The sequence below is a fragment of the Hyla sarda genome, chromosome 8 (assembly GCF_029499605.1).
Source record: "Hyla sarda isolate aHylSar1 chromosome 8, aHylSar1.hap1, whole genome shotgun sequence".
NCBI lineage: Eukaryota > Metazoa > Chordata > Amphibia > Anura > Hylidae > Hyla > Hyla sarda.
In genome coordinates, this window is record NC_079196.1 from 170,758,123 (window position 1) to 170,784,187 (window position 26,065).

The following is a 26,065-nucleotide window of genomic DNA, read 5'->3' on the forward strand; positions in this document are numbered from 1 at the left end:
CAGCTCAGCAAGGGGTTAAGTGAGCCAGCAATGTGTATACTGTATACCCATTGCAGGCTCACTGTAAGTTCTTGCTGAGCAGTAGATATAGGACATATATCTACTGCTCAGCATCAGCTGTTCTCCCGGCTCTGTAGCCATGAGCACAGTCCCGACATTCACTTCAGGACGATCGCAGGAGTGAATGTCAGGAGTGACACTTGCTGTGATCTGTCCCTTACTGCAGGTACTACTGCTCCCAACATGGAGTACACTCTGCTCCATGTTGGGAGCTGTAGTACCTGCATTAATAGACAGATAGCAGCGAGTGTCACTCCTGACACCCACTGCGATCCTCCTGCATAATGTATAGATGCGGGTGGTTGCTCTTCTATGGTCTCCTGCACTGACATTTATATACACCTATATACCTATATGGAACCATCTGGCCAATCACAGCTCTCTGCTGGAAATATGAATATGTGTATATATACGGCAGTGCAGGGGACCATATAAAGAGGAGGATCGCAATGGACCTGGGGCGATCTGTCAATTGGTACAGGTACTACTTCTCCCATCATGGAACAGTGTGTTCCATGCTGGGAGTAGTAGTACTACCTAAAAATTAAAAAAAAAAATAGTTAAAAACACACACACACTACATTTTTATTATTATTGCGCCATCTCAAACTTGCGGCACTCACTGTAAACCTCCGCCCATGTGAGTGTACCCTGTACATTCACATTGGGGGGAGGGGGCAAACATCCAGCTGTTGCAAACTCCGAGCATGCCCTTTGGCTGTCCGTGCATGCTGGGAGTTGTAGTTTTGCAACAGCTGGAGGAACACTGGTTTGGAAACACTAAGTTAAGTAATAAACTTTCAAGTGTTTTGCAACCAAACTTAGTGTTTCCAAACCAGTGTGCCTCCAGCTGTTGCAAAACTACAACTCCCAGCATGCATGATCTGTCAGTGCATGCTGGGAGTTATAGTTTTGCAACAATTGCAACAGCTAGAGGCACTGAGGTAGGAAACGGACAATGTTTCCCAACTAGTGTGCCTCCAGATGTTGCAAAACTACAACTCCCAGCATGCCCAGACTGCCAAGGCATGCTGGAAGTTGTAGTTCGGCAATATCTGAAGGATCAGATGTTGCTGAACTACAACTTCCAGCATGCCTGGGCAGTCTGGGCATGCTGGGAGTTGTAGTTTTGCAACATCTGGAGGTCCACAGTTTGGAGACCACTGTATAATGGTCTCCAATCTGTGCTCTTCCAGATGTTAGAGAACTACAACTCCCAGCATGCCTGGACAGACTGAGCATGCTGAGATTTGTAGTTTTGCAACATCTGGAAGAGCACAGATTGGAGACCATTATACAGTGGTCTCCAAACTGTGGACCTCCAGATGTTGCAAAACTACAACTCCCAGCATGCCCAGAAAGCCAAAGGCTGTCTGGGCATGCTGGGAGTTGCAGTTTTGAAACTCTCAGAGGCAGCAGTGAGATCGCTTTACGGCGATCTCACTGCTGCCAATGAAGATGCCGCACTGCTGCCGGAAACTCACCTCCGGGACGCAGCGCCGCCGGGACCGCATGGAGGACGTCGGGACCGCACGGAGGACGCCGGGACCGCTCGGGACACCGCTCCGACGGGTAAGTGACGCCGGGGGACGGGTCAGGGACACTTAGCAGAGCGGTGTGTGTCCCGATCCCCGTGATCGGGACTCACACACCGCGCTGCTAAGTATTTTCATAGCGAAACGCTGCTATCAGCTAGTCAGATTTGACCAGCTGATAGCAGCGATCGCTGGGGGGGGGGGTGGGGGACGAAACCCCCCGTGGTCGCATGGTAAGATGGCTGGCTATCAGTGATAGCCACCATCTTTCCGGGCGCTGCGGGATGCCGCGAGTAGCGGCAGTAATATCCATGACGTACCTGTATGTCATGGGTCGGGAACACCTTGCCACCCATGACGTACAGGTATGTCATAGGTCGGGAAGGGGTTAAGTAATTTGTAAATGTGCCAGAAAACCTGCCAACTCCCAAGATAAATACCAAGAGGAATCTTTTGAATGTATCATTATTCTTCATATCCCAGAGTAATCTAAAAATGCACGAATAAAGGTTCTTCATTTCTTAAAGAATGATTTGACTGACTTTTCAATCGTACCTATTACCTCCAGTTAATGAAGCAATAAGTAATGTTTCATCTGTTGAACCACCTCAGATGGAGAAGGATGGAGATAGACAATCAATTTGCCAGTAAACACCTTTTGGTGACTAGTATAAAAGTAAGAATAAGCAAAATAATAAGTGTTATTATATATGGGGTATGTTAAAGGTGTACTCTTGGGAACTAAACTCAGAGCTGCAATGGCTGCCGGGAAATGTAGTACTCATACTGAAGAGCAGGGAAGGATGGCAGAGAATATCAAGCAGCCCAAGAAGACAACAGGGGCCACAGGAGCCATGCAAATCAGGCATCATGCATTTACAGGGAAAATATTCAGGTAGCGGGCTGCCTTTGAGCTTTTTTTCCTCTTTTTAAATGTTCTTCCCTTGAACACCCATTCAAAATAAATAAAGAAAGAACGTGGAAACCTGTAACTTACCATGGAGTTTAGGCCCCTTTCACATTGCCATTGCTCTCCGTCTAGAACAGTAATGTTTTTTTTGTGACTTTAACGGCCGTTCTCGTGATGGGGAACAATGGGCAACAATGGCTCCAGGCAGCAACCATTTACTATTATGGAGGCCGCCAGGTGCCGCTGTTTTTTGAAGGGAATTGCAGGAGAAAAAGATGGTGCTTGCAGTAATTTTTCTCCCGCTATTTCCCCAGGATCCCCCGACGGTTGTCAAACTGCCGTGTGCTAACATGAAAGAAGCCAAAATAACTTTGAGAAGATCTGGCTTCCCTAATTTTTTCTCACAATATTTATAAAGCAAGGATACAAGAGCCTTAGCGCCTCACCTCCTAAATATCTAATACAGATAAGAGAGCAAATGCACCTTCCCCTTCACAGTGAAGGAAATCGTCAAAAGAATTGGAAGAGCATTCCTTGGAGAAATCATTCAGACAAGGGTGTTCAAATGCCATCAGTTGGTTGAATGGCAGGAAATAATCTGCACTAATACCAAATTGATTACCCAGCATGGTAAAGTAACGTGATTCGGTAGAATGCAGCAGATGTTGTACAGTCTAATTCCAAGTCTTTTTCTATGTCCAGTAAAGTGCATTCTCACTCCTTAAAGGAAATTCAAGATGTGACCAATGTTATAGATCTTAACTAAACAAAAAAGACATGTTCGTTTTTCAACCTGCAGGCTTCCCATGCTGCAAACATATCACGTAGAAATAAGCTACTTTTCACTGACCATGGTAAATTAGCATACTTAGTGTAAAGGAGGGCCGAAAGAGACCAAAGGTGAGCAAGACTGGTCTCAAGGTCATGGATGGAATAGCAATACGTTCTCTTATTTAAGTCCACCACATGTCGCACCAACAAGCTAGACTCTAATGTTTTATATCTGGAAAATAAATCACCTCCCAATCCCTTACCTCCTGAAGGACCAGGCCAATTTTATCTTTGCATTTTTGTTTTTTTGTGACAAAAAAGCAGCAATTTTTGTGACAATTTTTAAGGGATAACTTAACATTAATTTTTGATAGTTCGGACATTTACACAGGCAGTGATACCAAATATGTTTATATACATATTTTTTTCTTTTTTGGGGATAAAATAGGAAAAAGAGGCCATTTACATTTTTATTGGGTGAGGGGCTTTTTCAAATTTTTTTAAAACTTTTATTTACAATTTCTTTTATACTTTTATAGTCATCATCATTGGCGCTCCTGGACACCGTGCCCGCAGGGGGACCCATCACATTCGGAACATCCCTTTGGGCTGCTCAGTAGTGTAGTGGATCGGGGGGGGGGGGGGGGGTGCGCAGCAGCTGCTTGCTTGTTAAAGATCAGTAGCCCGGCCGCGGCCACTCTAAAACAGTGGCCAGCGGCGGCTCCTTTGGGCCCGGACTCCTCCTGCTTTTTCTACTTTTCATATTTTCATACCTGGCCGCGCTCGTCTGGCTCAGGTAATGCGTCGGGTCTTGTGGGCTGTGACGAGTGACGTCTCCTGCGGCTCCTCTGCACGGTGTCAGGGACGTCACTCATCATTTCCTGCAGCCGCGGACGCTACAGGGCACAGTTTTCTTCATTACACCCCAGCGCTGCAGGAAATGAGAAGTGATGTCCCTGACGCCGTGCAGAGGACCCGCAGGAGACGTCCCTCGTCACAGCCCACAAGACCCGACGCATTACCTGAGCCTGCCGAGCGCAGCCAGGTAAGGAAATATGAAAAATAAAAAAAGCAGGAGGAGGGGGGAGTAATGAGCAGGGGAGGATTATGAGGATTATGGGGCGGGTAATGATGAGCAGGGGGGGTAATGATGAGCAAGGGGGGTAATGATGAGCAAGGGGGTAATGATGAGCAGGGGGGGTAATGATGAGCAGGGGGGGTAATGATGAGCAGGGGGGATAATGTTGAGCAGGGGGGGTAATGATGAGCAGGGGGGTAATGATGAGCAAGGGGGGGGTAATGATGAGCAGAGGGGTAATGATGAGCAGGGGGGTAATGATGAGCAGGGGGGTAATGATGAGCAGGGGGTAATGATGAGCAGGGGGGTAATGATGAGCAGGGGGTAATGATGAGCAGGGGGGGTAATGTTGGGCAGGGGGGGTAATGATGAGCAGGGGGGTAATGATGAGCAAGGGGGGTAATGATGAGCAGGGGGGGTAATGTTGAACAGGGGGGGGGTAATGATGAGCAGTGGGGGGGTAATGATGAGCAAGGGGGGTAATGATGAGCAGGGGGGGTAATGATGAGCAGGGGGGTAATGATGAGCAGGGGGGTAATGTTGAGCAGGGGATAATGATGAGCAGGGGGGTAATGTTGAGCAGGGGGTAATGATGAGCAGGGGGGGGGGTAATGTTGAGCAGGGGGGGTAATGATGAGCAGGGGGGTAATGATGAGCAGGGGGGTAATGATGAGCAGGGGGGTAATGATGAGCAGGGGGGTAATGATGAGCAAGGGGGGTAATGATGAGCAGGGGGGGGTAATGATGAGCAGGGGGGGGTAATGATGAGCAGAGGGGTAATGATGAGCAGGGGGGGAATTATGAGCAGGGGGGATGATGAGCAGGGGGGGAATGATGAGCAGGGGGGAATGATGAGCAGGGGAAAACATGGGAAAGGAGGCGGGGGGGGGGTATATATGGCACAGGGGCTGATAAAAGGGGGAGGAAGGAGGGGAGGCAAACTGAGGATCAAGGGGAATAAAAGTTGGGGGGATGATGAGGCATATAGTTCAGAGCTTCCAAGTCATTTATTTATTTTTTCCCCTAAAATTTTCCTGTGAAAATGAGGGTACATGTTATATGCCAGTGCGTGTTATACGCAGATAAATACTGTCATCCCCCCCTCCCCCCTTACATTCAGGAGGACATCCCTGTGTCCTGAAAGATCTTTTCTGGACACAAGGATGTCCCGGTTACCTTTCTGTGGCCCTGCGTTAACTTTAAAAATGCAGGGGCCGCCAGGAGGTGGCGCACGCAGGGACATCACTGACGTCCCGTGCGTGTGCCCGTAGGAGCGGAGCAGAGAGGATGCACGCAAGTTACCTACATGTCATCTTCAGTGCTCCGACCACTGCTCCTCCGGTCCCGGAACCTACTGCTATGGCCTAGGGGCCATAGCAGTAGGTTCCGGGACCGGAGGAGCGGTGGTCGGAGCACTGAAGTGGGGCAGTACACAGACATACAGTCTCCAGCCATACACTGTATATGGCTGGAGGCTGCATGTCTGTGGGGGAAACTGCCAACTTAATGTGGGGGGACTACAACCTAATGCGGGGGAACTGCAACCTACTGTGGGGGAACTGCCACGCCCCCTCCCATAAACTTGTATTGAGGGGGCAGGGCGTGACGTCACACGGGCCGGAGTTGTGACGTCACGATCTTCCGTTCCCGTGGTCGGGAGCCAGAACCTCCAGCGCTGCCGGAAGTAGATATAGGTGGGTGCTGCATGCTATATTGCGGGGGTCCCCAGCAGCAGGACCCCTGCAATCAGACATCTTATCCCCTATCCTTTGGATAAGGGATAAGATGTCTAGGGTTGGAGTACCCCTTTAAGGACCAGGGGAGGACTAAGGCTAAGTTTCCAGAGAAGGCAAAAGCACAAGAAAAAATTGCCCAAAAATTACCATAACAGAGGAAAAAGCAGTAGCAGTTTTTCTGTGTTTTTGCAGGTAAAAAAAAGGGGGAAACCTAGTCTTAGGGGGTCTCTGGGAGCAGGAGTCTGGAGGAGGTCTGGGGGAATTAGGGCTCGTCCACACTACGAACTTCCAACAGCAGAATTTAGCTTTTTTTCAATGGGATTCTGCTGCTCTGTGCACACTACGGAAGACACAGTGGGTGGTAGTATTATTTTTAGAGGGCATGATGTTTGGCAGTATAATATACAGAGTACACAAGGTTTGGTAGTATTATATTTAGGAAGCACAGTCTCTTGAAGTGTTATAATGATTGTTTTCTTTATACAGAGCATGAGGATCGGCTGGCAAAGTGAGGAACCAATGATGTCCAGGCGTCAAACTTTACAGAGGAAGATGTAGCTGGAAGAAGACCTGGCGTCTGGACCAGATAAATAAGAAAAGGAAAGACAACAGAGAAGACGTCTCCTGCGAGTCATTTTATGTTTGTGTATTCTCCTGACTGTCCCATTAGATCTCTCGTCATTTCTAAGTTTTGCAGTAATAATGGATTTTTACCCTGTACCCCAATTTGAGGCTCTAGCTGTTACAAAACTACAACTCCTATAATGCCTGAAGCTCTCCAGACATAATGGGTGTTGTAGCTTTGCAACAGCTGGAAAGAGTGACCTGAACTGAAGTGATTTGAGACCATGCAGCCCATTTTTATTTTAACGGGGGCCTGACTCCTGTTCCACTCAGTGGAAGGGATGGGGGACTGTCGGGGGTGGGGGAGCCCATCATAATGAAGTGCTCCGTCTTCCAGGCAGCCTTAATCTGGCCTTGGGTATGCTCTATGTCAGACCAGAGCAGAAGACCCTGAGATGATGGCTGAAGTGGGTAAGGGAACCTCCGGGCACCATGTTGGATGATTGGATCCCCGCGGCAGCGCCATGGGCGATCCGATCATCCATTTAAACGCCCGCATTGCCGCAGATGCTGTGATCTGTATTGATCACGGCATCTGAGGGGTTAATGGCGGACATCAGCGTAATCACTGATGTCCGCCATTACCGGTGAGTCCCTGGCTACTGACAACAGCCGGGATCTTTGTGCATGATGCGAGTACCGATCAGGTGCTCGTGTCATGTACATGATGTGAATGTATGCCATGGTGTGTTAAAGGGGTACTCCGGTGGAAAACTTTTTCTTTTTAAATCAACTGGTGCCAGAAAGATTTGTATATTACTTCTATTAAAAAATCTTAAACCTTCCAGTAGTTATTAGCTGCTGAATACTACAGAGGAAATTATTTTCTTTTTGTAACACAGTGCTCTCTGCTGACATCATGACCACAGTGCTCTCTGCTGACATCTCTGTCCATTTTAGGAACTGTCCCGAGCAGCATATGTTTGCTTTGGGGATTTTCTCCTACTCTGGACAGTTCTTAAAATGGATAGAGGTGTCAGCAGAGAGCTCTGTGGTCATGATGTCAGCAGAGAGCTCTGTGTTCCACAAAGAAAATAATTTCCTCTTTGGTATTCAGCAGCTAATAAGTACTGGAAGGATTAAGATTTTTTTAATAGAAGTAATTTACAAATCTGTATAACTTTCTGGCACTAGTTGATTAAAAAATAAAAAGTTTTTCCACCGGAGTACCCCTTTAAGTTCCACTGCATCATGACGTACATTTATGTCCATTGTCGGTAAGGGGTTAAGAGCATTAGTTTGTGCACCACTATTCTGGGACATACATTTTGTAAAAGCGGCAGGCGACATCCTCTGTGCCATGTGTCTGCTGTGCTCCCTGGCCTTCCTCCTCTGGACTCTCTACTGCAGCTTTAGCCATTGCTGCAGTTTCCTCATTGTCCTCTAGGGGGCCGCACAATCACTGGCAGAGATTTATAGGGCCAGCATGCACTCCCTAATGGATCCCCTTCTAATCTCTGCCAGACACTGCCTATATAACTTTGCTCCACCTGTTCCCTGATGCCTTAGCAATTGTGTAGTTCTAACACAACAAAGGTCTCTGAGTTTGTCTGCCATCCAAGTGTTTCCTGCCATAGCCTGCCTTCTGGACTTTACTTGTGCCTTTTCCCTTGGATCCTGCCTTGTCTCTCCTCTGTATGAAATTGGACTGTCGACCAGGCCTCTGTTGGCCCCCAAGCTTGTTCCACCTAGCTGCACCTGCAGCCTTCTCAGCTCTGCTGTTCTCACAGCATCTGCTCTGCTGCATCTGATGCCAGTTAAGTGTCAGTTTGTCCCATTTGCCTCCCTGGCCAACAGACACTTGTGGCACAGTGAGTCTACCCCCATGGGGCGTTAGAGATATAACACACTAATAAGTTTAATTGTTAATCATTATAAATAAAAAATATTGGTATTCAATTTAAGACTGGAGTCATACACAGTGGCCGACATTTATCATTGTCTTTAGACAGTTTTTTGTGTCTAGAAAAGGCACAAAAAAGGCACAAGCAGGGTTTATTTACTCATTTTTTGCGCCTTTTAGTTTACACATTTCTGCTGATTTTGAGTTGCAATCCACTGATTTTGGCAATACACATGATATGGAAGGGTTTTATGAACTGCGCCTTTTTGTGAAAAGGTGCAAAAAAGGTGGAAAGCCACTGAAATGTCTCTAAAACTAAACCAGCCCAGACTTAGCTTTTTGGTGTATGTGAAGAGAGAAATTTCAGAAAATATGACCTGCACAAAATATATCAAATGCTCTGTGACCATTTAATAAATTTGGTGCTCCTAAACAGTGGCGTCTCCAGCATTCATATTTAGAGGGGGCACATGGGGGGCCAGTGACAAAAGTGGGGGGCCAATTTTAAAACGTGTGTGTGTGTGTGTATATATATATATATATATATATAAATATATATATATATACACACACACACACACTGTGCAGAACATGTTTAATTTAAAAACATAAATCAGATTTTTGCAGACTCCGTCTGCAAACTGCATTCTCAGGTAGGTAAGGTAGCAGCACTGCTCGCTCCACTCATTCCCTCTGCAAACTGCTTTCTCAGGTAGATGATGTGTAGCCGTACTGTCCTCACCACTGGCTCCCTCTGCAAACTGCAATCTCAGGTAGGTAAGGTGTAGCCGCACTGTCCACTTGCTCTGCTCCCCCTTTCTTGCCCAGGTCCCCCTTACTTGCTCTGCTCTCAGCCCCCCCCCTTACTTGCTCTGCTCACTGCTCTACTTGCTCTGCTCCCTCTTCCTTGCTCAGCCCCCCCACTTACTTGCTCAGCCCCCCCTTACTTTTTCAGCCCCCCCTCACTTGCTCAGCCCCCCTTACTTGCTCAGCCCCCCCTTACTTGCTCAGCCCCCTCCTTACTTGCTCAGCCCCCCCTTACTTGCTCTGCTCCCCCTTAATTGCTCAGCTCCCCTTACTTGCTCAGCCCCCTGCTGCTCCTTACTTGCTCAGCCTCCCTTGTTTGCTCAACCCCCCTTACTTGCTAAGCACCCCCTTATTTGATAAGCCCCCCTATTAGCTCAGCCCTCCTTAATTGCTCATCCTCCCCTGTTTGCTCACCCCCCTTACTTGCTCAGTCCCCCCTTACTTACTTCCTTTGCTCCTCCTTACTTGCTCTGTTCTCTGCTCCCCCTTCCTTGCCCAGCCCCCTTACTTGCCCAGCCCCCTATTAGCTAAGCCTCCTCTTACAGCTCAGCCCCCCTTATTTGTTCAGTCCCCCCTTATTAGTTCAGCCCTCCTTACTTGTTCAGCTCCCCCTTACCTTACTTGCTCATCCCCCTTATTTGCTCAGCCTTCCCCCCTTATTTGCTCAACCCCCTCACTTGCTCAGCCCCCCTTATTTGCTCAGTCCCCCCTTATTAGCTCAGCCCCCTTACTTGCTCAGCCCCCCTTATTTGCTCAGCCCCCTCTTATTAGCTCAGCCCCCCTTATTTGCTCAGCCCCCTTTTTTGCTCATCCCCCTTTTACAGCTTCCCCATTATTTGCTCAGCCCCCCTTATTTGCTCATCTCCCTTATTTACTCGCCTTCCCCCCCCTTATTTGCTCAGCCCCCTCTTATTAGCTCAGCCCCCCTTACTTGCTCAGCCCCCCTATTTGCTCATCCGCCTCTTACAGCTTCCCCCTTACTTGCTCAGCCCCCCTTACCTTACTTATTCATCTCCCTTTACTTGCTCATTCCCCCTTGTTAGCTCAACCCCCTTAAGTTATTTGCTGAGGCCCCCTTATACAGAGCCCAGAATCAGACCCCACCATAATACAGACCCCAGAATTAGACCCCACCATAATACAGACCCCGGAATCACTATATATGTAGATGACTGTGTCCCGTAGCTGAATGTAAACTGTGCAGAGATTGGCTGTACACATAGATTCCATCAGCAGAACAGAGGGGTCAGGGATGGACAGAGGGGTCTACAACAAAGTTACACTTCTACCTAATAGTTGAGGCAGGAGCACTTTCATATCTCCAAATCTGTTCTTGCTGCAGGTTCTCTCACCCTCTTTGTGTCAGTGGCAGGTCTGGCAGGCAGCATTCAGCGGAGCACACTGAAATGGCATGGCGAAGTTAAGCGTATGTACACAGTGACACCTCCAACAGAATAGTGAGTACAGCTCTGGAGTATAATACAGGATATAACTCAGGATCAGTACAGGAAGGGTAATGTAATGTATGTACACAGTGACCTCACCAGCAGAATAGTGAGTGCAGCGCTGGAGTATTACAGGATATAACTCAGGATCAGTACAGGATAAGTAATGTAATGTATGTACACAGTGACCTCACCAGCAGAATAGTGAGTACAGCTCTGGAGTATAATACAGGATATAACTCAGGATCAGTACAGGAAGGGTTATGTAATGTATGTACACAGTGACCTCACCAGCAGAATAGTGAGTGCAGCTCTGGAGTATTACAGGATATAACTCAGGATCAGTACAGGATAAGTAATGTAATGTATGTACACAGTGACCTCACCAGCAGAGTAGTGAGTACAGCTCTGGAGTGCTGACCAATTAGGTGTGGTCGTGCTTCAGCTGTGCTGTGTGTGTCTGCTGTGTCTCCTGAGCTCCAGGGATTTCCATCTGTTCCACCTGGGGCCTGCTTCCTCCTCCCCAGGGAGGGAGTGGGTTTCCAGGCATGAGTGAGGGAGGCGAGGCCCAGGCTTCTGCTCCTCGGAATAGGCCGCAGGGGAGCAGTAGAAGCCAGCAAGCGGCCGGAACATCGGAGGATTTGGGTGTGAGGCATTCCACCAGGAGTCGCAGCAATGCTGCTCCAACTCCCCCCACAGAGGCGAAAAACTCCAAGGTGGGATCCTCCTTGGGAAAGCTGGGTGCTGCCAGTGGAAAGCTGGGTTCGTCCGGAAGAAGGCAGAGTACTCACGGAGGTGAAGCCGACCTCAGTGAGGAAGGCTGGGGAGTGCTGATGACCCGGGAGTCTATTTCCACCTATACCTCCAGGGTAAAAAGTCACCTCCGTGAGTATGAAGACGCCTGTAAGGCCATCAGGAGGCTCCGAGAGGAACTGTGCTGTGCCCGTGCCAGGGCTAAGGTAACTCCTAAACGGAAAAAAACTGAGATCCACTCAGAGATAAAAAGACTTATGGCTGACATGCAAGTTTTGGAGGAGAGGAGAGCAGAATTACTGGAGAAGAGTGGGCCATTTAAAGAAAAATTGGAAAATGAGGAACGCTTCAGGGTGACAGAAGAAGAAAAAAATAAAAGGTTGATGAGGCTGCAACCTGAGAGCCAGGTGGATGATGTGGAGGAGATGGAGGAAGAACTACATCCAGATCCACCTGGTGGCCTGCGGCAACAGCAGCAGGCCCCGTACAGTGGGCCCCCTGCACAGCAGCCAGCATTATCACCTGCCGACTCAGGAGAGGACAGTGACAGCAGCTACCAGGGAGGGGCGCTAATGGCCCAGATCCGCATGCTGGAATCCCCAGTGTGTCCTCAGAACCTGGTGTTTGGAGATGAGCTCCCAAATGAGGCACCTGGGGATAGGAAGAAAAAGAAGACCAAGCCAAAGCAGCAAGAAGTGGTGAGTTACATCTACACCCCCCTCCCTGTAAACCCTGAGTCGGCCGCAGGGTCAGCTCATTGTGCAAGCCCCGTTACCCAGCCCAGCCCGTGTTCTGTGGTGGACTCGGTGCAAAGGTGCGGGGAGAGTACAAATACTAAAAGGGCGCAGAGCTCCATGCCTGTTTGCAGTAGCAGGGATAGAGCAGAGAAGGCATCGGCCGCAAGGACGTACAGCGAGGGCAGCCCAGCAGTGGGCAGAGAGGCAGACTCCGGTGCTGTAGTTCGCTCCCCTGTGGGAGAGGGGGGTGACTCAGTGCCGGAGGTAGTAAAGGGCATAACGGACTCTCCCAAAAGTGAATAAAAACGTTTGTTTTGCATTGGTGCCGCTGATCCCATTGATCAGCGGCGCCATGAAAAGACTGGAGATGATGCTGATGAGGCGGAGGGCACTAATAAGAACAGGGCTGGGGCCTCCTCTAGACCGGGCAAGCATGCTGCCCAGTCCCTTAAAGGGCCAGCGGAGGTTGTCCCAGCCCCAGTGCCCCGTGATGCTGAGGCAAAACTGGAAAAAACATCATCATCATCCTCGTTTCCCGGATTTGCTATTTCTGGTCCAGCTAGAGTGAATGAGAAGGTAAATGGGGGTACGGGGTGTATGACTGGGGAGAGGATTGAGGTTAATGTTATTGGAGAAGGTGATTTTGCTGTTGCTGTAATTGGGGGTGGTGGTGATGGGACTACAGATGAGGCTATTGGAAACAATGTTGTTGGGGGAAGTGCTAATGTTTTCATTGGGGGTGGTGGGGATGTTGTCATTGGCAGTGGTGTAGGTGTAGGGTCGGGTCCAGTTGCCCCCCCAGTGGTGACAGACCATAGGAGTTATGCCAATGTCACTGCTAGGGGAAGTAGAATATTTTCCTCGTCTCCTGACTCTAGGGACGGTTTATTGCAGCGACGTCTCCTGGAAGCTCTGAAAAAGGGGGAAAGGTTGATTAATGTAGAGGGTAGAGCAGTTGATCTGTCTTTCTGGATAGAGAGACACGGTCTCTCTGCCTTCCGAGAGGAAAGAGGGGGCGATACTGTGTGGTCCCTCCCAACAGCCGGGGCAGGTAGTAACCGTAGGAATGTGGTTCGTCTTCGGTGGCAGGGCGAAGATATGTGTCCTTCAAGGACCAAAGTGGTTGAGCTCTTGCTAAAGATGGACTTCAAGGCAGTCGATATCTTCGCCTTGATACATCCCTACGGTACTCCTGAATTCGATATCAGTTTTGTTTGGCCAGAGGGGCTTGAGCTTTTCTGGTCGAATTATGAATTGGTAAAGAATGAGCCCGGCTGGCGAGACTTTGCCGTACAGGCATTGTCTCGTCAAAAGGAAATCAAGAAAGTGACCGTTTTGACCCGTAACGAATCACTCTCTTGTGTTGACATCATCACCTGGTTAGGACGGTATGGCGAGGTAATGGGGGTCCTGCAGAAGAACAGGGACGAGTTTGGCATCTGGTCAGGAGCCTGGACGTTTTTGGTAAAACTTAAGCGTTCAGGAAATACAGTTACCCATATTCCATCCTCTGCCTTTCTCGGTAGGGATCGTATCCAGATTTTCTACCGGGGTCAGCCGAAGCTCTGTCACAGATGTGGTGACCCCACACACTTCAGTGCAAACTGTACGGTGCAGAAATGTGCCTTGTGTGGGGGTGTAGGCCATCTTGCCGCATCTTGTGCAGAGATTAGGTGTCACCTGTGTGGTGACTTAGGTCACCCATTCAGTCGTTGTCCTCGTTCTTTCGCTAATGCGGTCTTGTCCCCAGTGGGTGAAGATCACGAGCCGGAATCTGCTGGGGAGGGGACTAGCAGGGGTGGAGGAACTGAGGGGTCAGTGAGGAACAGCAAGAGAAAGACACCAGCCCAACTAAGACGTCTTGATAAACGCCAAAGGGATAGGGTGATGGGGAAAGCCCGGGTTACCGGGATGACCTCTCATTCTGTCCCAGAGGCCAACCTTGCTGCTGAGACCCCGAGGGATGGCGAGTTGAATGAGGAGGTCAGGAGGATCCAGAATGAGGAAGGTGCCATCTCCTCAGATAGCGTGGAGGAGGATGATGGGGGATGGCAGAAGGAGACACGAAAGCGGGGTACAAGTAGAAAAAAGGGAGATTTAAGATCTTCTCCCACCCTGGTCCAGGTGCCAAAGGAAGGCAAAACTGACTCCCCTCTGGTTGGTCTTTCCAATCGATTACGACCCCTCAGGGACATCTCCTCCTCTTCTTCGGAAGGGGAGGATGAGGGGGAGGTGGCAGAGGGGCTTCCAGGGGGCGCCGAGTCCTCTTCCCCTGGGGAGGTTATGTCCTCAGGGGAAGGGACTGGCCTAGAATCCGGAGACGAGGAAAGTAAAACGACGTCTGGTGAGATGGACACTTCTATTTCTCTAAAAAGGGTGAAGAGTTCTTCTCATGTGGAGGGTGAGAAGGGGAGTGGGAAAAAGAAAGCTGTTTAACTCAATCACCCTTGATGGCAGCACCCTCTCCGTTGACGCTGGCGTCCATTAATGTCGCCAGCATTAAGTCAGATACAGCTCGTTTTGCTGCCTATGATTTTTTTGCCCATATTAATGCTGATATTTTATTTTTGCAGTAGACCAGGCTAACAGATATGTCATCTATCTACAAGGCTAAAAGAGGGTGGAGGAATGGGCCCTCCTACTGGTCTCTTGGGGCCGAGCCGTATAGCGGAGTGGCGGTCCTTTTTACCGCAGCGGTAGAATGCCGACGGATTATCGAGTTAGAAATGGGGAGGTGCCTGATCTTAGATGTCCTCATGAGGGGACAAGAACTTCGCCTTATTAACATCTACGGCCCACAGTCTAAGTGGGACCGGAAGTGTCTCTTTATGAGGATCAAGCCCTATCTTTTTACAAGTCGGCAGGTGGTTTTGGAGGGGACTTTAATGCTGTCACGAGGCCCCAAGACAGGGGAGGTTCCAGAGACAAGCTGACTTATGATAGCGTCGCCCTTAATAGCATAGCGAGTGAGGCTCGCCTGGTGGATGTCCACATCCGGCACACCCCAGGCCACGCGGGATTCACCTATCATAGGGGTAGTTGTAGGTCTAGGATAGACAGGTTTTATTTAAAGGAGGAAGCCGTCTCTTCAGCAGTGTCTGTTGTTGAGGTGGAGTTCTCCGATCACTGTTTAATTTTGTTTTCTCTGAATGTCACAGAGACCCCCCGGATGGGCAGAGGCTATTGGAAGCTGAATTCGTCTCTCTTGGAAGAAGCGGAGATAAGACAGTCCTTTGAGGATTTTCTTCAGAGCCAGGTACCATTGCTGGGCCTTTGTAGCAGTAAGTCAGAGTGGTGGGAGATCTTCAAGGAAAGGGTTGCGAGATTCTTCCGCCAGCTCTCAGGCCTCAGAAGCCTAAACAGGTACCGCTTGTACCAGGGCCTGAGGAAGAAACTTGAGAACCTTGTCTCGACTGGAGGTAGTCGTGATGATATCTCCAGAGTGAAGTCCTTGCTGATGAAGTGCCAGTACAATAGGCACGCATCTTTGATTTTTGAGAGGGATTACGGGAAGTACCGCTCGCCCGACCCTTTCAGAAACTGCAAGATGTCAGTGAATAGTAAAGTAGTCTCAGGACTGATTGATAGTACGGGATCCTTGAAAAGGTCCAGATCAGGGATCCTGGAGGTCGTCAGATCCTTATACTCGCACCTCTTGGGAAGGAAGGATCTAGATCGAGATAAGGTGTCAGCTTTCTTGGCTGAAACTGTCCCTGAACCAGGAGTAGACCCCTCTCTTGGCATTTTGACAGAGATGATCCGGGAAGAGAAAGTCAGGATGGCTATTGATGGGCTTGCCCTCAAGAAGTCACCCGGTCCGGATGGCTTAACATCTGAGTTCTATAAGACCTTTAAGGACACTTTGGTTCCACTCTTGACCGCGGTTTTTAATGAGTGTCTATCCTCGGGCACTCTGCCAAAGTCAATGAGGAGGTCAGCGCTGATCATCCTGTCAAAGGGTAAAGACCCGTCCCACATTGAGAATTGGCGTCCCATAGCACTTCTCAATGCGGACAGAAAGATTCTGGCAAAAGTGCTGTTTAACCGACTGGTGGAGTTTGCACCCCGGCTCCTTTCGGGGGCTCAGCATTGCTCTGTTCCGGGCCGCAGTACATTTAGTGCTGTGTTCAGTGTCCGAGAGGCTGTGGAGCAGGGTAGGGCTGGGCACTGGAAGGGGTACTTGATGTCCTTGGATCAGGCAAAAGCGTTTGATCGGGTTAACCATGAGTACCTCTGGTCTGTCCTTCTGAGATATGGTCTGCCAGGGGGGTTTGTTGATTGGCTTAAGACCTTGTATGTAGGGGCAGAGAGTTTCCCGCTTGTGAATGGTTGGATTGGCCGCTCTTTTGAGGTTGGGTCTGGTGTCCGTCAGGGTTGTCCTTTGAGCCCTTTGCTGTGCGTGTTTGCAATCGATCCTTTCTTTAGAAGGATTGATTGTGGACCGTCGGCGGGGGTGAGAATGGACCTGGTGGTGCCGGATTCGGCTCTGAGGGCGGTAGCGTACGCTGATGATGTCACCGTGTTTGTCTCCTCACAAGAGGAGGGCAGATGGGTGATGTCAGAGGTGGACCGCTACTCGGAGGCATCCGGGTCCAAGATCAATCAGGATAAGTGTGAGAGTCTCTGGCTGGGAGGGGGAGATCCTGATTTTGATCTCCCGGGCGCCCTTCCAGAGCCCCAGGAATCCGCAAAAGTCCTCGGCATCGAATTTAGTCAAGGGGATTACCCCAAACAAAACTGGGAAAGCAGGCTTAAGATCGCCGCTCAGAAGGTGGATCAGTGGAAGAGTTGGTCTTTGACCCTCCGGGAAAGGGTTAACCTGATGAAAACTTTCCTGCTCCCTTTGCTGATATATCTGGGCAGTGTATGCATGTTGCCAGAACCTCTTTGGACCCGGGTCTACAGTGTGTTCTTCCAAATGTTATGGGGGAATAGACTGAACCTAGTGAAGAGGGAGGTTACTTACCGTACGAGGAGACTAGGGGGGTTGTGTATGGTCAACCCTGTGGTGTTCCTAGTGAATACCTTTCTTAAGACCAATATAGCAAACCTCTGGTCAGAGAGGGCTCCTCCGTGGGTATCCTCCTGTAGGGGATGGTTTCGGCCTTTCTTCCAGGAATGGGAGACAGGAGGGCAAGTGAAGGATCTTCGCACACCACACGGACATCGCCCGGCTTATGCTACCCTGGTTCTGAAGGTTATTCGTCGGTGGGGTCTGGGGATGTGGGAGATTAGGACTCTGTCGAGGAAATTCCTTGACAAGAGGGTCCTGTCTTCTCATTTCATGAGGCCATTGGCGCTCAAGGACTGCCCAAGTCGGGATCTGGAGGTGGGTTTAGAGCTTTTGAATTCTATCAGGATCCCCTTGAAGTTTTGGGACTTGACTTGGCGGTGCTTCCATGGGAAACTGTGTGTGAGGGACAATCTGAAGTGCAGGAGCTCTGATGACCGGGGATGTCCCCGCGAAGAGTGTGGAGGCATGCTGGAAAGCATGGAGCATTTTCTGCTTCATTGTCCCTTTAACACAGAGGTTTACAACAGGGTGGGCGCTTCCGTTGGTTGGCCTCGGCTGGCCAGTCTCTCCTATGCGGAATGGGCCTATAGGGCATTCAGAAACCTTGGAGGCTGGGACCGGTGCACTTTATTCCTAGTCAGCTCAGTGGTCAGGTATTACACGTGGAACGCACGGTGTTTAGTGTCGAGACAGCGTAAAATCCTCCCTGTGGGTGAGGTGGTTAGGAACATTCTCGGTGACCTGGTGAAGGTGCGTTCTCTGGAGTACGAGAGGCTGGGTGCTGGCAGGGCCTCCCGTCTGTGGAGGGGCTCTGCCTTTAAAGTGCCTTAGCCTGTTGTCTGCCCCTGGTGGTGGGCTGATGCTGGCACATTAGTCTTTTTGTTTTGGGCTGTAGATATATGGTGATATAGGGCTTGCAGGCACTGAACTTGAGCTTTAGGGGTTTGTGTGATTGAAAAGCCTTATTGTTGTTTGTTGTTTGGTTTGTATAGTTTGTATTATTTTGTATATATTTGTTTTGTTTGTACATTTATGTATATGTGTATATATGTATATATATTGTATTTTTTTTCTAGGGGTTGTGTTGTGTTGGGGTTTAGTGTTAGGTTGGGTGGTGGGTAGATGGGGGGAGGGGGGTTTCTGTGTGGGACCTTTTATAAAAAAAAAAAATCCTGGACGTCTGTTATCATGTACTGGGGGCATGGGATGCGGGACCAGCTCAGGGCCAAAAAACAAACAAACAAAAAAAAAACATTGTATATTCTGTTTTTCTGTTTGCGGTGTTTGTTGGTGGTTTGACACATATTTATTATATTTATTATTTTGGGTGGGGAAATGAAACCGGACCAGTTTTTAGTTATTATTGTTGTTGTTATTATTATTACTGTAAGTATTATTATTATTGTAGAGTGTTTAGTAGTTGTTGTTATTATAGCGGTGTGTTTGGTGAGAATGAGGCTGGACCAGAAGATACTTGGTTGGACATTTTTGGACTAATATGGACTCATTTTTGTATATATTATACAGGTGTATGTTGTTTGTATTATTGTTATGGTGATGTTCGTTCTTTTTGTAATGTTTTATATTTTTTAATAAAAGATCTACAGGATATAACTCAGGATCAGTACAGGATAAGTAACGTAATTGTTACGCCGAGCGCTCCGGGTCCCCGCTCCTCCCCGGAGCGCTCACGGCGTCTCTCTCCCTGCAGCGCCCCGGTCAGTCCCGCTGACCGGGAGCGCTGCTCTGACATGGCCGTCGGGGATGCGATTCGCACAGCGGGACCCGCCCGCTCGCGAATCGCATCCCATGTCACTTACCCGTCCCGGTCCCCTGCTGTCATGTGCTGGCGCGCGCGGCTCCGCTCTCTAGGGCGCGCGCGCGCCAGCTCTCTGAGACTTAAAGGGCCAGTGCACCAATGATTGGTGCCTGGCCCAATTAGCTTAATTGGCTTCCATCTGCTCCCAGACTATATCTGCTCACTGCCCCTGCACTCCCTTGCCGGATCTTGTTGCCTTGTGCCAGTGAAAGCGTTTAGCGTGTCCAAAGCCTGTGTTAACTGAACTTCTGCTATCCATCTTGACTACGAACCTTGCCGCCTGCCCCGACCTTCTGCTACGTCTGACCTTGCCTCTGCCTAGTCCTTCTGTCCCACGCCTTCTCAGCAGTCAGCGAGGTTGAGCCGTTGCTAGTGGATACGACCTGGTTGCTACTGCCGCAGCAAGACCATCCCGCTTTGCGGCGGGCTCTGGTGAACACCAGTAGCCTCTTAGAACCGGTCCACTAGCACGGTCCACGCCAATCCCTCGCTGACACAGAGGATCCACTACCTGTAAGCCGAATCGTGACAGTAGATCCGGCCATGGATCCCGCTGAGGTGCCGCTGCCAAGTCTTGCTGACCTTCCCTCGGTGGTCGCTCAGCAATCGCAGCAGATTGCCCAACAAGGACAGCAGCTGTCGCAGTTGACCGCCATGTTACAGCAACTTCTGCCTCTGCTACAGCAGCAACCATCTCCTCCGCCAGCTCCTGCACCTCCTCCGCAGCGAGTGGCCGCTCCTAGCCTCCGCTTGTCCCTGCCGGACAAATTTGATGGGGACTCTAGACTCTGCCGTGGATTTCTGTCTCAGTGTTCCCTGCATATGGAGATGTTGTCGGACTTGTTTCCTACAGAACGGTCTAAGGTGGCGTTCGTAGTGAGCCTTCTTTCAGGAAAGGCCTTGTCTTGGGCCACACCGCTCTGGGACCACAATGATCCTGCCACAGCCACAGTCCAGTCCTTCTTCGCTGAGGTCCGTAGTGTCTTCGAGGAGCCAGCCCGAGCTTCTTCTGCCGAGACTGCCCTGCTGAACCTGGTCCAGGGTAATTCTTCAGTGGGCGAGTACGCCATCCAATTTCGTACTCTTGCGTCCGAATTATCAAGGAATAACGAGGCTCTCTGCGCGACCTTTAAAAAAGGCCTATCCAGTCGCATCAAGGATGTGCTGGCCGCACGAGAGATTCCTGCCAACCTGCAAGAACTTATCCATTTGGCCACCCGCATTGACATGCGTTTTTCTGAGAGACATCAAGAGCTCTGTCAGGAAAAAGACTTAGATCTCTGGGCACCTCTCCCACAGTCTCCGTTGCAATCTACGCCTGGGCCTCCCGCCGAGGAGGCCATGCAAGTGGATCGGTCTCGCCTGACCCAGGAAGAGAGGAATCGCCGTAGGGAAGAAAATCTTTGTCTGTACTGTGCCAGTACCGAGCATTTCTTGGTGGATTGCCCTATTCGTCCTCCACGTCTGGGAAACGCACGCACCCAGCTCTCGTGGGTGTGGCGTCTCTTGGTTCAAAGTCTGCTTCTCCACGTCTCACGGTGCCCGTGCGGAATTCTCCTTCAGCCAACTCCTCCCTCTCAGCCGTGGCCTGCTTGGACTCTGGTGCCTCTGGGAATTTTATTCTGGATTCTTTGGTGAATAGCTTCTGCATCCCGGTGACCCGTCTCGTCAAGCCGCTCTACATTTCCGCGGTCAACGGAGTCAGATTGAATTGCACTGTGCGTTACCGCACAGAACCCCTCCTGATGTGTATTGGACCCCATCACGAAGTGATTGAGTTCTTCGTCCTTCCCAACTGTACCTCTGAGGTCCTCCTCGGTCTGCCATGGCTCCGGCTTCATTCTCCCACCCTTGACTGGACCACCGGGGAGATCAAGAACTGGGACTCTGCCTGCCATAGGAAGTGCCTCTCCCCCCCTCCCAGTCCCGTCAGGCAAGCCTCTGTGCCTCCTCATGGCTCCCATCCTTGTGTCACCCTGCCCCGTGCCAAGCTTCACCCTCTGCCCTCCCTCCCCATTCCCACTCCTGCTGTACTCCCTGCCTTTGAGGAAACCCTCCAATCATTCCCGGTGTCCTCATCCCTTGGGAAGCAGTTACCGCACAAAGAAAGGGGGAGACCTAAGGGGGGGGGTACTGTTACGCCGAGCGCTCCGGGTCCCCGCTCCTCCCCGGAGCGCTCACGGCGTCTCTCTCCCTGCAGCGCCCCGGTCAGTCCCGCTGACCGGGAGCGCTGCTCTGACATGGCCGTCGGGGATGCGATTCGCACAGCGGGACGCGCCCGCTCGCGAATCGCATCCCATGTCACTTACCCGTCCCGGTCCCCTGCTGTCATGTGCTGGCGCGCGCGGCTCCGCTCTCTAGGGCGCGCGCGCGCCAGCTCTCTGAGACTTAAAGGGCCAGTGCACCAATGATTGGTGCCTGGCCCAATTAGCTTAATTGGCTTCCATCTGCTCCCAGACTATATCTGCTCACTGCCCCTGCACTCCCTTGCCGGATCTTGTTGCCTTGTGCCAGTGAAAGCGTTTAGTGTGTCCAAAGCCTGTGTTACCTGAACTTCTGCTATCCATCTTGACTACGAACCTTGCCGCCTGCCCCGACCTTCTGCTACGTCTGACCTTGCCTCTGCCTAGTCCTTCTGTCCCACGCCTTCTCAGCAGTCAGCGAGGTTGAGCCGTTGCTAGTGGATACGACCTGGTTGCTACTGCCGCAGCAAGACCATCCTGCTTTGTGGCGGGGTCTGGTGAACACCAGTAGCCTCTTAGAACCGGTCCACTAGCACGGTCCACGCCAATCCCTCGCTGACACAGAGGATCCACTACCTGTAAGCCGAATCGTGACAGTAATGTATGTACACAGTGACCTCACCAGCAGAATAGTGAGTACAGCTCTGGAGTATTACAGGATATAACTCAGGATCAGTACAGGATAAGTAATGTAATGTATGTACACAGTGACCTCACCAGCAGAATAGTGAGTACAGTTCTGTAGTATAATACAGGATATAACTCAGGATCAGTACAGGATAAGTAATGTAATGTATGTACACAATGACCTCACCATCAGAATAGTGAGTGCAGCTCTGGAGTATTACAGGATATAACTCAGGATCAGTACAGAATAAATAATGTAATGTATGTACACAGTGACCTCACCAGCAGAATAGTGAATACAGCTCTGGAGTATTACAGGATATAACTCAGGATCAGTACAGGATAAGTAATGTAATGTATGTACACAGTGACCTCAACAGCAGAATAGTGAGTACAGATCTGGAGTATTACAGGATATAACTCGGGATCCTGTCAAGCTAAGGGTTAAACTTGGTGAATCAAACCTTACTGACAAGAAAAGTTCTGCCAGGAAAGGGATGAATTCACCTCATAGCCACAACTACTTAGAGATCCCCTCCATACAGAAAGAAAGATAAGAAACCTGACTGTGATAACTTCCTCAGCGGTGGGCTCTGTCAGCTTTTCAGTCCTGACAAGGGAGAAGATGAATGGCCTCTCTCCCTCACTCTGCGCGGCAGACAACTTGCTAGCAACGGCAGCAGGTTCTTGAGTAATCAGGCAGGCAGAGGAGCTGCCCAGCACCAAGGCCTCTTTATCAACACACCACATCACAGACTGGGAAAGGCCCAGAGGAGACGCACTAGCAGTGGTGAGGTATTTTCTTCTCTCTCCTCTCCTCTAGTGTGGGAGGGTAGAGGACGCAGGAGACGTGCCTGCGCGCAGTGAGTCTCTGACAGCAGTCCCGGTGTGAGGTGAAATCTCACCTCACACCGGCCTGCTCACACAGCCCTTATGGCCGTATCACCCTACCATGTATAACTTTTACAAGTGAATGTCGGCAGCCCCCCGCATCATGCCACTTAAGTGGACCCCGCATGCCATGAGTGTGGCACGAGTGCCCTGGGTTGCCGACCCCTGACTTAGTTTATTTTAAATTGGGGGGCACAAGGGGGGGCATGGCCTGATCTAGGGAGGGGCATGGCCCCTTCTGCCCCCCCCCCCCCCCCTAGTGACGCCACTGCTCCTATATATTACCAGCACACAAAAAAAGGTGTAGAGAAATGCTTCACTTACACCTACAATGATAAATGCCGGCCAGTATTTTGGGCCTTTATTTGGACCTTATTTTGGTCAGTATGTTTTCGGAAAGCAGAAAAAGTGGCAAATCATTCCATTATAGTTTTTTTTGTGTAACTTTCACTTCTGAGGCCCAAAAAAATGCCCAAAGTACTGTGTGTGAATCAAGCCTAAGGCTATGTTCACACACTGTTTTTGAGCCACATGTCCCTTACCTGAAAGTTTCCAGGGTCATCTTTCAAGTTGTTGGTGAGGAGGTCGCTATCGGTGGCCACCCTGGACAGGGTCTTATCATGATTTTTCAGATTACTGACGGCATTTCCGAGAGCATTAAACATCTTTTCACCATGGTTGAGGAGGTCAGCAGATCCATCAGACAGGTCCAAGTTGGGATAGAAGGCCTTGGTCTGAGGGTAGGTCACAAACATTCTAGGATACAATTATAATAAAGTGAATAAAAACTATATAATAATATAGATTTATAACAATATTAACTCCCCACTCAGATGATCATTGGGTAAAGACACTATATTTTTCAACATTTTTAGTTTCTAGCTAACTGGCAGTTATACTACACTATATACACAGCTATTTTTATTACTCTGTAATACTATGAATAATAAAAATGATGTCCAGAAAGTGATTTTTATGATCATCAGCATCTATTGCAGACATTACAGAGAAGGAATTTATGAAAAACCATTCTAGATTATTGAGTCTTCTGTACCTTATGACATGATAAAAAATTCATGATATATAGCATATAAATACTGGTGTATGTAGTGTGTAATCTATATATATATAACTCAATGGCCCTCATTTACGCATTTTCCACTTTCCCTACACTTAGGTTTTTTTTACACATGCTCTGATCTGTCTGGTTTTCCTCAGCTCAAATTCCCCACATTTTATGTTGAAACCTTAGTAAATATGTTGTTTTTTTGTGAAAATGTCGGGAACATGCCCCTTTTTTGAGACCACACCCCCTTTTCCCGGCGACCATGCCCCTTTTTCAGGTTTTCTTTGCAAAATGGAGAGTTAGTTGGGTTTTTTCAATTCTGGCGCAGACAGAATTTCTGGCACAATGCGACAGAATCTGGTGCACAACCCGACAAAACATGTCGGGTTTGCAATAGTAAATGAGGGCCCAGGTGTGTGTGTATGTGTGTCCAAACCGCTAAAGATCACGTCCAAACCGCTAAAGATCACGTCCAAGCCGCTAAAGATATTAACATAAAACTTGGCACACATGTTACTGATATGTCAACAACGAACAAAGGATAGGTAATTTAACCCTTACTCACCCCCATTTGCCAGGGTCAGGGTTTTTGTTTAAAGTCCCATACAAGTCTATGGGAAATATATGTTACTGCATAACTTCCAAACGGCTGGAGATATTTCGAAAATACTTGGTCACATGTTACTTATATGTCCACTTAAAATATAAGATAGTTAATTTAACCCTTAACTACCCCCATTTGTGAGGGTCAGGGTTTTTGTTTAAAATCCTAATCAAATCTATGGGAAATGTATGTTCCCACATAACTTCCGTACGACTGGATATATTTCAATACCTGGTACACATTTTACGGGTCAGGATATGAGGACGGGATAGGTGGTTAGGATAGGAGGTTAAGATATAAGAGGACAGGATATGAGGACTGGATAGGAGGTTTGGATAAGAGGTCGGATGGGAGGTCGAGATATGAGGTTGAGATATGAGGATGGGAAAGGAGGTTGGGATAGGAGGTCGGGATAGGAGGTCAAGATACGAGGATGGGATAAGAGGACGGGATAGGAGGTTGAGATAGGAGGACTGGATATGAGGGGAAATGAGGACGGGATATGAGGTCGAGATATGGGGACAGGATATGAGGATGGGATATGGGGGGGCGGGATATGGGGTCGAGCTATGATGACGGGATATGGGGTCAGGCTATGAGGATGGGATATGTGAACGGGATATGTGAACGGGATATGAGGACGGGATATCAGGTCGGGATAGGAAGTCAGGATAGGAGGTCGAGATAGGAGGTCGAGATAGGAAGAAAGGGAAAGGAGGACAGGAAAAGAAGGCCGGGATAGGAGGACAGGATAGGAGGACGGGATAGGAGGTCAAGATAGTAGGACGGATAGGATGACGGGATAGGAGGTCGAGATCAGAGGTTGGGATAGGAGGTCAAGATAGGAGGTCGGGAAATGAGGACAGGATAGGAGGTCAGGATAGGAGGTCGAGATAGGAGGATGGGATAGGAGGTCGGGATATGAGGACGGGATAGGAGGTTGAGAAAGGAGATCGGGATAGGAGGTCTAAATAGGAGGTAAAGATAGGAGGATGGGATAGGAGGATGGGATAGGAGGTTGAGATAGGAGGACTGGATGTGAGGATGGGATATGAAGACGGGATATGAGGTCGAGATATGAGGACAGGATATGGGGGGCGGGATATGAGGTCGGGCTATAAGGATGGGATATGAGGACGGGATATGAGGACAGGATATGAGGTCGAGATATGCTTTAAAATGTGTGTAGTTCATAATATAGTGTCTGTACCTGTGTTTGATGACTGGTCTCGCAATTCTAATGTGATCTGTGCCTCAACAATTATTTTTATCAGCATACAAAATGAGTGTTGTCTAAGGTTTTTCCAAGTTGCAGTGTGGCCCAAGGCATTGCATCACTAGTCAGGTGTTGAAAGGATTCCTGTCTGCTTCAATGAATGGAGTGACCACTGGGTGGGAGGGAGAGCATTCTCCAGAGGACTGCAGGGAATTGTAGTTTCATGTTGCAATGGGTGAGGCGCCTGATGTGTGGGAGGGAGGAAAGTGACCTTACACTTACAAAC

At 49.4% G+C, this 26,065-nt stretch overlaps 1 long non-coding RNA gene across 1 annotated transcript in view; it reads left to right on the forward strand.

The window, feature by feature from the left end:
• Positions 1-8,491: 8,491 nt before the first annotated feature.
• LOC130284301 (uncharacterized) overlaps positions 8,492-26,065 on the forward strand; it is a 29,377-nt gene continuing 11,803 nt past the window's right edge. The window contains exons 1-3 of the long non-coding RNA XR_008846973.1: positions 8,492-8,525; positions 9,270-9,330; positions 10,707-10,821. This is a non-coding gene — a long non-coding RNA (uncharacterized LOC130284301). The remainder of the gene's footprint in view (positions 8,526-9,269; positions 9,331-10,706; positions 10,822-26,065) is intronic.